This window comes from Pectinophora gossypiella, chromosome 24 (assembly GCF_024362695.1).
Source record: "Pectinophora gossypiella chromosome 24, ilPecGoss1.1, whole genome shotgun sequence".
Lineage (NCBI taxonomy): Eukaryota > Metazoa > Arthropoda > Insecta > Lepidoptera > Gelechiidae > Pectinophora > Pectinophora gossypiella.
The window spans coordinates 6524341-6534675 of NC_065427.1; positions in this window are offsets into that span (position 1 = coordinate 6524341).

Genomic DNA, 10335 nt, shown 5'->3' on the forward strand with positions numbered 1-10335 from the left:
AGGTCACATACCTCCGAAAATACATTTCTCGGGAATGTGGGTTTCCTCACGACGTTTTCCTTCACCGCTCAGAACGCTGTTAGGTTAATAACATTGTACTGACTGGAATTATTTTGTTCATATTTTTTTTTAAAAACACTTTTGCTCCCGACTATATTCACTTGTAAACGACACAGAGGTTTTCGTTTTTGGAGAAAAAAGCACCAGCTAAGGAGAATCCAGCTGCGTGATATTTATGACTTCATATCTTATTGTCCCTTTCTCACTCATTTCTATTGGTATATCTATCCCTTTCTAACTGTACATCGGTCGACGATTGCACTTCGATGCATGTTTTAATGGTAAACTAGACATTTCTTGGACTTTATATGACGATTGAAGTGATAGTCACATGAATAGACATGTAATACGTAATATATTTCGAACATTCTTGGTTTTTTGAATATCAAGTTGCTAAAGAGGTAAATTAAGGTCGGTCTATCATCATCGTCTCATCGGAAGTCGGGTCGCACCTTTCTCTCAAAAATGTGCGAAGGGAGCGATGGCTGGCTTTCGCGTCAACTCGTGATCGGGTGCTGCGTATGTGGACAGGCCTGCTTCTGTCAGGGAGCTCATAAAACACTGTTCCTGTGATAAAGTCACATAAACTCTTTATTTTTCACTTTCCGTACACCGACTGTAATTGGAATACAATTGTATTTAATTCTATAAATTGTGTAATACAAACTGGATTTAAAAAAAAAGATAAGAAAGGAAAACATGAAACAGTAGGACTAGGGCCCTGTGTTGGGAGGTTTTCTGGCCACGTCTTTCCCTCAGCGTTGTACAGATTCCGATGTGGTAGTAGTTTTACAGTTAGTTACATAATATGTAATTAATTTTTTTTTGACGTTCAAAAAGCGCTAACTTTGTAAGCCAATTTTGAAAAATAAATATTTTTGAATTTTTTGAATTTTGAATCATAATATAACCTCGTATTGGTGCGGGGTGGGGAGTGTCGCTTTTATAATAATGTAGTACGGTCACGAGCATTAATATGTATACACTTTGGTACCGTGTCACACTAACTTGTTTGACAAATTGAACTGTAAGTCTCACTTAGTGTCAAATATGTTAGTGCGACAGAGTCCTAAAGTGGGTACATTATATTGCTCATGACTGTACACGGCTACTAGCCCTTCGGCCCGCGACTGTGTTGGAGTGGCGTGGACTTCAGTTATCACGCGAGGCATGTTCCCCCCTTCCATATCACTGGTTACGGTTAGTGTATGTTCAAGTTTTACATTTTAACAACCTTTAATCCCCTTAGGGGATGACAAGGGGACGGAAAAAAATATTTTTATCCCCTTAGGGGATGATTTTCGGGAAAAAACTCCTTTGCTCTCGTTAATTATTAAACAAGCTCCATACGAAATTTTATCTAAATCAGTTCAGCAGTTTAACAGTGAAACTTTAACGAACCGAATAAATGACATAGATCGACGATTTTACATCGACAATCTTCCCGGGCATGTCGTAAAATCCGACAGAGGGATTGTATCCTTTCTAACATGATGGACTAATATTGTGGATGACAGACTGATCCCTTGTCACCATAAGGTCCATTATATTATATCCATTTAGACGTAACCATCAACAGTGGCTGCAAGTTGTCTTGGATTATTTTTGGCTCTGCCTACCCCATTAGTGTGTATATTTTATATGTCTATTTCGAGTCAGACATTTCCCTGCAAATTGCAACTTTACCCTTTTAAGTATGGTTTACGGGAATTATTTTATACAGCGTGTTAATGACATCGTAACAAAATCTTTGGGGGATGATTCAGACAGTAATTCTGAGTTGATATCAAGTGGAATTTGTCGTCGGTATATTTTATTCATGAAAACTACTGTATTTTTTTATTATTTTGTGCCAAAATAGTGTCATCTCATATTCTGCTTTAAGCTGCATAGGACCCAAAATATAAATAAATTAAAAAAAATACAATGTATGATTTTACATTGCGGCAAAAATTCAAAATTTCCGACAAGAACGACACCTACCATTTTAGTACAATCAAGTTGACGTTCTAACTTTTTTTTCATTACGCCTTTTCTAACACCCTGTATAATGTATGTATGTAATAAACTAATGAAACGGTAAATGAGATCGTGTTCTTATTTTCCGTGGCTTGTACTTCGTTACGCCCGAGAAATTGGTTCGGTCCCGACTGTGTATCGTGTAGACACAGCTATGAATATGGAAAATATGCAGAACCTATGTATATATAAGTATAAAAAGCGAAAGGTCTCTGACTGACTCACTCACTCATCACGACATCTGAAACTACAAGTCATAGGAGACTCGAATTTTCCATGGGGGTTCCTTTTAGGACGTAAGTGTTCACTTAAACGGGATTTAGAGAAATTAAACCTTCCAAGAAGTAAAAAAAGGGGTCAAAATTTTGTATGAATCTTCGTATTTTTTGAAGATTTCATGACTTTCCTCACATAGATTCCTCAAGTGACATGAATAAGCAATAAGGTAGTATTTTTGCCAATTCGTCCACTAAGGTGTTCAGAAAGGGGCTGAAGGTTTGTAGGAAACAAATAAAAAAATAAAAATATAATAAAATAAATATTTATTTTTCATTTATTCAATCAATCAATCAATAATACTCGTATAATATTCGTCTTTTTTATCCACTAAATTCACTTGATATTAACTCAGAATCACGGTCTGAATCATCCCCCTCAGTATTCGTTACGATGTTATTAACATCATGTATATAAATTACGATAACATTTAGTAAATTGAGCCGAAACAGGTGTGTTTAGTTGCATACGGAACATAAGAAAGAAAGAAAGAAAGAAACATTTATTACTTCCGGACACCATAGACACAGACAGACAGGTACATTATTACATTCAACACAGTACAGAAACCACACGGATACCTCCTAACACACCTTATCGTGTCGTAACAGGTATGTAATTGTATTTACTTAAACAGTACACACACCCACTCGTCGCCAGCTATATTTATGTCCCATGTAATAGGCACGAATCCTGGGAATCACGTGATTTCAATTATCTATGTTCCAAACACGAATTCAAACTCTCAAAATCGAATTGAGTAGTTTCCGAGGTCACAGATACATTATGAAATTCTGATTACTAAAAAGACAGATCTAAAAGTGACAAAAACATTTTCGTTTTCTATTTAACTTATTTACGAATTATAATAAAAAAAAAAAAGTAATTTAAGTGCGATATTTTATCACGTTTTTCTATGATGTCACATACAAATTCCGAAGTAAATCGTGTCTTGACGTTTAGTAAAAAGTACCTGATTTGATTAGTTGGAAACTGGCCAATTCTGTGGTTTAGAGACCTTTTAATAAAGATCTTAATGCCTTTAACGAAAACCACGTAATTATTCCACCTTCTCGATAATAGGGTACAGAGAAAGTACAGATTTTGCCCAGATCTAGATCCTTATCCTGTACACCTGCGTAGCAAATGAGTTTGAAGCATAGCCAATAAAGATATAGAAAGTGGACGTGATAAGTTACCGCCCAATAGAGCTAACGTGAAACTATACGCTTGGCTTACAAAGGGATCTTCCGCTATGATCTCAGAGACTTGGCACTGTCAGGAAAGTGTTTTGGGATTGTTATTATGGTAGTTGACACATAACATATTCTAACGACTATATCCCTTAGGGTAGTCAGAGGTACATCCATCGCAAGATGAACTAAGTACCCGCGCTTCGCCGAGCTTTCTGTTAGACCAACGTGATAGGTGGTGAGCCGTATTGCCGTCTATAAAGTTCCTCATTGAAATGAAATGAAATAAAATTTATTCACTCTAGAGTGGTACATAAGATCTTAAATATATATATTGTAATAAAATATATAACATAGTCAAATTAAAAAACCTACACTACAATACGTCAAAATACACACACACACATAAAAACCATATCAGGCGTCAAAAAGCCCTCCGGAAAGCGAACCCCGCCCGAACGTACCCATTATGCTTGCAGCGTTGCCCCTCTGGACCGCAAGTGAAATACGCTGCGCGAGGAAAAAGCCAGCTCGAGGGTCTCCGCCTGCAGCCCTAAGTTCATCACTCAACCATAAAGCGTGCGAATAATTTATAATTAAAGGAACATGCTTTAAGTATAATATTTAATAAATCTGTCTTAAAAAACAACAATAGATAATTGTATAACAATATTTTATTTTTTTCTTAAAGAACGTCTAGTACCTATTCTCTGCCGAGGTTTTTCTTGGAGCTTCTTTTCTAAGCCATACTGAAGTTTTAGGCAGATAAGACGTTTGTTATGTAAAAATGGTAATTCAAAGTGTGTTACCTACTGAACAAATATATTTTGAATTTGAATAGCCACCAGGCTTAAAAGCGAGGCCTACTCTCAGGACCCAATCAGCCCTCACCGTATCCCAACTCTTTCTACAGATTACCATAAATTCTTAAGTACCTGTGACACATTATTCTTATCAAAATGTTTATTTTTTCCCCAGACCCGTGTTATCCTTAATAAAACTGATCACTTATTTCTCCTTTCGGTATTTCGGTTTTTAGGGTTCCGTGCCGAATTGTGCGACTCTGTCTTTAATCATATATCTTTCCTCCCCTTATTATATATTTATACTTAATATAATTATTTTTATACGTATACAATAATACCTGGATAGTTTTGTTGTTGTAATTGTGAATGTCATGTGTACACACATAATTGGGGCACATATAAACAAAAAATAACTTAAAACTTGAATTTTATAACTTTACAATATGTGTACTGTTGGTATACCTACCCAAGTAGCATTGGCGAGTCTAAAAAGGGGATATTAGATATCTAATAGAATGCGATTTGATTGTCTACCTCTAGAGTAAAATATCCCTCAAGTTATCTTCAAGAACGCTTATAGATAGCCTCTAGCCAAGTGGGCACAACCTTGTAGCTATTCATAAGAAGGAGTTAAGAACGCACGAATAGATAGAGTTAAGAGTTGAAAATTTTCAAAGTCTAAAGGCGTACTTCTAGAGTCTTTCTAAACTGTTTATAGACCACAATGTGCACTAGTAGATAGTCTATAGATAATGTTAAGAGCTAAACAGAAATCTTTGCATGTGAAGTTTTAAGACCAAATTTTCTTAACATTAACAGCTTTAAGATAATTTTTATTTGAAATAGACAACGATTCATAATGGCGCAGATCTCACAAGAGTAAAAGTTAATATTACAACATGGCGTTACAAATTTCTAAATTCCTATTTATTTACCGTTTATACGGGCTGATACTGTCACCTAGACATGAAAAACCTAATGCGGATGAAAGTCTCTCGTGGAATTTGTGTAAAACTCTCTTAAAATAAGAGCGCCCGCTTTAAATGTAATATTTAATTAATAATTTACCAAATAAAAAAATATTTTGTAAAAATAATATTTTTTAAATTAGATTTAAATGCTTTAACCATTTATTTCATTCATAATATAGTATTTTAAAACGTGTAGAATGATTTATTAGACATAATTTATTCATAAAAACACGAATAAATAGTTCGTTATAATAATGTAAAAACGTATCAAGCAATAAAAATGGCGTCTAGTTAAAATTGTCTAGAAAATCGATTCCTTTAGAACAAACATTCTAAAGAATTATCTGTAGTATGGCTCTAGGTAATGACAAGACTATTTGTACTTGTTACATACTAAACTTACTAGTCGAAGAAAAAACAGGTTTATGAGTGATTTAAGATTGCCTATAAACTGTCATTTTTGTATACTGTTTTATCTTCTCGGAGTATTTCTAGACATTCATCAGAGAACTGTATTTTTTTCGTTGTGAACAATTATGGATGGAATTGTGCAGAAGCAATCGATTGCATTAATTGACGAGGGAAAGTAAAATATTTTTATTTGTAAACAATGCGAAATATAATCTTAAGTCTTTAGATCTTTCGTTAAATTCAGTCTAGTATGGTTTAAAGAAGGCGATAAAATGTATGAGTGGTATTACATCTATCCAAAAATGCTCAGACGATAACCTCTTGTATATAAACATAGTTACTTTGTTTTTAACTCCCGTGGAGACACTTCGTGCGTATGCGTAACCTTATGATATTAGCGTCAAAACGATATTGAATTCTCTTTTATAAATAAACCTACCATTTGTAACATTTTTAAAATTTTTGTGTTCATCATTATCCACCTTAGGATTTTGTATCATAAGTGGCTGCAAATAGTTTCTTGATTTGTAGTTCTGCCTACCCCTTCAGGGAATACGGGCGTGAGTTTATGTATGTATGTATTTTAATATTTTTTTTTATTTAAATATAAAGAAATTTAATGATAGACGTTCTGTACGTTTTTCTACCTCTTAGGTGAATTTTATTATTGGACTTACTTGCAATATTAGAGATTCCTAGAGTTACAGGTATAAGTGGCAAATCGTTTCACCAGCCCCCTCCATCTCAAAGGCACCACCACAAAGATCACCTTTATACTCGGCGCTGCGTCAATTTGTACACATCCATGAATAATATAAAATGTTATGTCATTACGATCTAAGAAATTGACACATCCAAGGTCCTCTAAGACCTCTAAGTCGGTCCAAAGCATTTAATCTCTCGCCTCTTGAACTATATCTTGAGTATGAGGCAATATATCGGCTGAACGCTCACGTCAGGACCATGGGAACTCCAAAATTTTTACTGTCTCCGTTGCATAAAGCCAATCGATCAAGTAAAATTGCACTTAGTTATGCTATTGTTAGGCAAATAAACACTGGAAACACTGTTTCACTAGCAAATTTTTAGAATAACTATAACATATCTATAAAAGTAGTTTATTTAGACTTTAGTGTCTCTCTAAAACAAAGATAAGAGTACCACTAGCTAAAATTGAATATTTGTAGAAAGTTATATCTTAAAATATACCATCTTATATATAAAATATCTTGAAAATAGGTTCCTCTAGGCTTTATTCATTACTTATAGATAATATTGTCTTAAGATAATCGTCATACCTAGAAATGTACTTAAAATAAGTGCTCTATAGAGCAAATTATCTAAAAATAATCAAATATTAGTGAAGATACTCTATAAGAATACTAATACTTTATAGAAGCTATCTGTAGAAAGCCCTTGTCTAGAAATAAACCACGAATAGACTATCAATAGATAATTTCGTTTTAAGCCTCCAGACCGATGCTACTTGGGTATTTAAATAAATAAATCTAAAATTCACAAAAAAAAAACATTGTTTTGTATGTAATTTTAAGTTTTAGACGTTGTTTCTTTGTTTAAAATATTTGTAAGTAAGTAATATTCATCAACCCATACTTAGCAACATATTATGCTGTAAACTGAAATAAATACTTTTTCATTTTCAAAAGACGTTATATAATAATATGTGTGGCGGGCTGATAACTTGTCATTCATATAAATCTTAGAATAGAATTTTGTATCAAAAGTGGCTGTAAGTTGTCATCGGATTGCTTGTAGTGTTTGCCTACTACATTACTGACGTGAGTTTATGTAGTTAGTAGGTACATAGTTAGCTACAAACAAGTTTTATTTTGCGTGTATGCACCTCGAGTCTTTCGGAGAAGATTCACCATAGGTTTACTACTACCGTAGATTGAACATCAGCGCTCAAAAAGTGGGATGTTACTGTTAATAAACCGATGTTGACAGTACTTTACCTCAGTGCGCGATTAGGCGCCGAACTGGCAATATGGGGAAGTGCGTGGGAAAACCTTGCAAAAATAGAAGCTTAAAGCGAAAAAAGAAGGATGGAACATCATATTTGTAATAAGTAATGACATTGTGCATATTATCATAGTATAAACATTTACAATTTCGCAGTAAAACCCACCAAAATTATTATTTTAGTTTAAAATACACTAAATCAAGTACTCCCGGTTAATCAGAGTCGCAGTATAACCCGCCCGCGTTACGAAGTACCACGTGCCAATATATGTAATAAGAAGATGCGTACTTTCTTAATTTGACACGATTTTATTACCGCTGTGTACAAATGTATAGCTAAACAAGCGCCAAGTTTTCGCCGCATTTTTATATCAAGCGCTGTATCTACGGTAGTGGTCAATCAATTGAAGATTCACACTTTCTATAGCTATGTATGGAACTCTCCGTGAACCCATCCGACTCGTACTTGACCAGGTGGTTTTTTTATTTTCCCTTACCGGTTTTCTTTAGGGTCTGGCGACGTCAAGTGGTCATTTAGATATGGGAAGGTAAGTTTAGTTGGTCGGTGTCAATTATGAAGTCACTTTGATTGCGGTGAGGATGTTTTTCTTCCTTTTCTACAAATCAATAGGTTTAGACGCACCCCGGGCACTTCATAGACACGTCGTTTTACACAAACACTACAATTGACGTTAACATACATATGCAACTGTGTTAATTCAGAAATAGGAATTAAACGCCGGGTTCGTGTGATATCTGACGTCATACGATTGAAGACTAAAGTAAGACCGAGGGGAGTGAGGTAAACCTAGCTCGGCCGCGGAGTGGGGAGCGGAGAATTGCCGTTCTATACGTAGTATTTATTATTCCTTATTCTATGGTATAGGTTCATTCTAAACAAATCCCTTACGCAACTTATGTCATGTCATGCATTTTTTTTGACGTGACTTATTGTAGATTTGCCGCAGATGGCATTAACTACTTGGCCGGACAAATGGGGAGCGCTGAAGGCTCTCACCCGGTACAACGTTTAAGACAACAGCCTGAGGGTGCCCAGTTGGGCGCGAACCTCGGCTCAAGGCGTCGTCTGAGAGGAAAAATATTTGAAAGAATTAATCGACCCTAGGGGGTCGATAGCGATAAGCTAAGGTATCGGAGTCCTGAAGTGTTTGGTGTCGCGAGCTGATTGGCTGCCTCTATGGCTAGAGTAATCGGGTTCATGTCATGCAGGTTGCATTAGTTTTAGGCGGATAAGACGTTTGGCAAAAAAAGAGTATAAGTATAACGATTATTGACAATATCAAGTGTAACAAGTTATGTTACCTGCTAAATAAGGATATTTTTTTGAGTTTAAGGTTTTTTGGGTATTGAAAGGCAACATTACAAAATCTCAATCTTCATCCTACCGTGTGGGTTGTGAGGTGGAGTACCAACCTCATCAACCCTGGTGTCAGGGTTACTATTGAGCCGCCAAAGACCCCTGACATGGCTCTTGTAACGACTACTTACATCAGTAAGTAGTAACCGGGACCAACGGCTTAACGTGCCTTCCAAAGCACGGATAATCTTACTTTCGAACATTCGGGTGATCAGCCTGTAATGTCCTAACCAAACTAGGGACCACAAAGTAATTTTTGTGATATGTCCCCACCGGGAACCGAACCCAGGACCTCCGAATCGGGAGCCCAACGCTCAACCACTGGACCAAGGAGGTCGTTACAAAATCTCAATGCTTACCTAGTAGTTCTTTAGGTATTGAGCTGATACGGAAATATGTATGTTAATCTGATATGAAAATCATTATAATAATATAGTTGATATCACATGGTTTCCAGAACTCCTCTTCTACCGAAAGAAGAGAAGAGAAGTTTCCAGAACTTGTACGCGATTAATACCAACAGGCTCGCCCCTGGTGAGGAGTGGGTTTATAGAAAGAAGAAGAAAGAAAGAAAGAAAGTATTTATTATTAGAGGACGCCTACACATACACTATACACCTCTGCCTACCCCTCTGGGGATAGAGGCGTGATGCTATGTCTTCTTGAGCCAGTAAACTTTCCCACAGTAGTGCATAAACAAGTATTCAGCAAATATGCAGGTGCTGATAACTGCGCAAGAGTGCTATGTAATGCACTTATACAGCGAAATAAGAGGCGGAGATATTACACGTTCATTACGTACTTAAGATCACGACTATGTACCTAATTGGGGTAGTAAGAGGAACATTCATCGTATGGTGAACTAAGTACCCACGCGTCACCGAGCTTTCTGTTGGACCGACGTGATAGGGTGAGCTGTTAGTGATGACATTAACATAAATCATCTCCAACGCCTCACTGGAGCAGCGTGGTGGATTATGTGAATATTTATGTATGGATAGACTTCATTTTGATATGATTTTTTTCAAAAATGCGGGACAAACATGTCAAAATGCGGGCTTCCAGTGTTTTAACCGACTTTTTGCAAAAAAGGTGTTCCATTTTTACATTGGAATTTAAATATTGAAAGCAATAACTATACATCATGGTTTGACAGACCACAGACAAGCGTATTGCGTGAAGGGTACTGTGCTACTGTTAGCGTGGCGATTAGCGAGTCATTGAGGGACTTTCAACGC